Here is a 2,943-nt window from a genome sequence, read left to right as displayed (position 1 = left end):
CAGACTACACACACAGTGATCGACAGCTGAGTACCTGAATACAGGAGTAGGAAATCAGGTTCACACGTTTAAGTACGATTTTATTAACATAAATATAGATTAATAATCCGTAACATGTAGGATTATTGATAACTGCAAACAAAACATTCTGATAATATAGAGAACATTAACTATTTATTGATCAACACTGATATGATTCACACACATTGAAGAGACAAGAGCAGACCTCTTTATAAGACTTTAATATGCTCCAACATGATCACACACATTGAAAGCCAGCCAAGAGCAGACCTCTTATATAACAATGGAAGGGAAGCGCACCTGTAAAGGTTTTAAATAACAATGGGGGTCGAAGCCCTAAAATCATCACGTGAATTACAGCTATTTAACCAGATGGGCAATTTAAAATGGATGAAGATCAGGAGTCCATTTTGGCTGCAGATGGGAGGGAAGGTTAGCCGTCCGATGTAGAAGTATGAAGCTACCTCTAACTACGAACGATCAAAAGAATGACTTGCTAGCTACAGGTGAAACACAACGAAGGTTGGTCACCACGAAAAAACAAAAAGGCTGGTCATCACTAATTTAATCTTCTCCTGTTACGTAGTACCGTTCACTACCCTACACTACTCCTTGTTAAGTCCTTCACTACACCCTACCACCTACTCCTGTTTATAAGTACCTTCACTACAACCCTACACTACTCTGTTAAGTACCACCCTTCCTTAAACCACCCTACACTACTCCTGTTAAGGTACCTTCACTACACCCTCACTACTTCCTGTTAAAGTACCTTCACTACACCCTACACTACTCTGTTACAGTACCTTCACTACAACCCACTACCCTGTACAGTACCTTCACTACTACACCCTACACTACTCTCCTGTTACAGTACCTTCACTAAACCCTACACTACTCCTGTTACAGTACCCTTCCTACACCCTACCCACTACTCCTGTTTACCGTACTTCACTACACCCTACATACTCCTGTTACAGTACCTTCAGCTACCACTAACACTACATCTACTCGCCTGTTAACGTACCTTCCCTACACCTACACTACTCCTGACATCCTGTACTACAGTACTCCTTCCCTACAGAACCCACATAACTCCTGTTATAGGTAACCTTCACTACCACCCTACACTAAATCCTGTTACAGTACCTTCACTCCTACACCTACACCTACTCTGTTACAGGTACGTTCAGCTAACAACCTCTACAACTACTCCTGTTACAGTACCTTCACTACACCCTACACTACTCCTGTTACAGTACCTTCACTACACCCTACACTACTCCTGTCACAGTACCTTCACTACACCCTACACTACTCTTGTTACAGTACCTTCACTACACCCTACACTAGCAATACATGGTTATACCATCTACCGAAAAGACAGAAATGCCAAAGGAGGCGGTGTTGTGGTCCATATTCAGAACCACATTCCTGTAAATCTTAGGGACGATTTAATGTAAATAGGGCTAGGGGACAACTTCCGATGAAACTGGAGGGCGCTCAATTTAAATAAATAATCATGATATTGAACATTTAGGTACATACAAGTGATTTATCGGTTGAAAGCTTAAGTTCCTGTTAATCTAACTGCACTGTCCGATTTAGTCGCTATTACAGCAAAAGCATGCCATGGGATTGTTTGAGGACAGCGCCCAACATAAAAATATTTTTCCACCGGCACAGGTTTCATAAATTCAAAAATAGTGATTAAATAGTCACTTACTTGTTGAAAATCTTCCTCTGATTTGTCATTCAAAGGGTCCCAGCTATAACATGTTGTTTTGTTAAATAAAATCCTTCTTTATATCCCAAAAAGTCTCTTTAGTTGGCGCCATCGATTTGAGTAATACACCCGTTCAACATGCAGAGAAAGGAATCCAAGAATGTACCCCTAAACTTTGTTTCAATAAGTTTCAATATGCTCTTCAGACACCCTAAAATGTAATCAAACTATAATATTTCTTACGGAAAGAAGAATGTTCAATAGGAAACCGATTTTAGCATGTGCGTCTTGTCTTCATGGCGCCCAAACACGAATTTCCAAGACTGTGTCCCTGTACTAAAACTGATATTTTTTTATTTGTTTTGGAAGTTACAAGCCTGAAACCTTGAACATAGACTGCTGACACCCTGTGGAAGCCATAGGAATTGCACTGCACCCTAGTAGTCGGACGCCGCTCTGGTCTGGTGGAAGTTGCTACTGAGTCCGGTCTCTCTGTGGCTTTTCAGTGTGTATGTGTGTGTGTGCGTGTATTTCAGGTGGTTCTAGTCGACACTCTTCCTCTACATGTCCAGACACAAACACACTGAAAAACACACACTACACACACACACATACACAAATACACACACATATACATACACACAATAATACTCCATATTCACACTGTTTTAAACATTTTGATGAGTTTTTATGAAATGCTTTAAAAGGCACAGTTTATGTACATATACAATAGCTATGTAAATCTCAAAGGGACAGTTGACTATTATGGTATTACTGTCTTCATTATTATAACAGCCAAAATGAAGGCAAAATGATATGACAAAACACAAATATTTACAATAATGTTGGTTGACTTTCACAAAATCTGGAACTAAAAGTGATTCTGAAGCCAGATGTTCATATTTTACAGACATTATATACAGTAAAACCACGTGAGCTGTTTTAATACAAAATGTCAAGGAGGATTTGAAACAGGAAAGGGATTGTTTTCTTCATGTCATTCCAAGATGGCGGCTCTGTGGTGACAACCCTTCATCTCTCTACAGGGAGCTTCTCTTCATCCCAGATGTCACCTTGTTCTCTATAGAAAAGAGAGAGATCAAAATAATGTAGTAGTATATAATCTCTACAAAGAGATGCATCCCAAATGACATCCTATTATCTTCCCCATATGGACCCTGGTAAAGGCAGTGCTG

At 39.8% G+C, this 2,943-nt stretch overlaps 1 long non-coding RNA gene across 1 annotated transcript; it reads right to left on the bottom strand.

Annotated features, from left to right (window-relative positions):
* Window positions 1-731: 731 nt before the first annotated feature.
* LOC139026600 (uncharacterized) lies at window positions 732-1,009 on the bottom strand. Its single transcript, XR_011478446.1, has 3 exons — window positions 982-1,009; window positions 883-945; window positions 732-777 (listed from the first exon to the last, which is right to left on the bottom strand). It is a non-coding gene; the product is annotated as an uncharacterized lncRNA (long non-coding RNA).
* Window positions 1,010-2,943: the final 1,934 nt, after the last annotated feature.

The sequence above is a fragment of the Salvelinus sp. IW2-2015 genome, unplaced genomic scaffold (assembly GCF_002910315.2).
Source record: "Salvelinus sp. IW2-2015 unplaced genomic scaffold, ASM291031v2 Un_scaffold5244, whole genome shotgun sequence".
Taxonomy (NCBI): domain Eukaryota; kingdom Metazoa; phylum Chordata; class Actinopteri; order Salmoniformes; family Salmonidae; genus Salvelinus; species Salvelinus sp. IW2-2015.
This window is presented reverse-complemented; position numbering and strand designations above follow the sequence as displayed.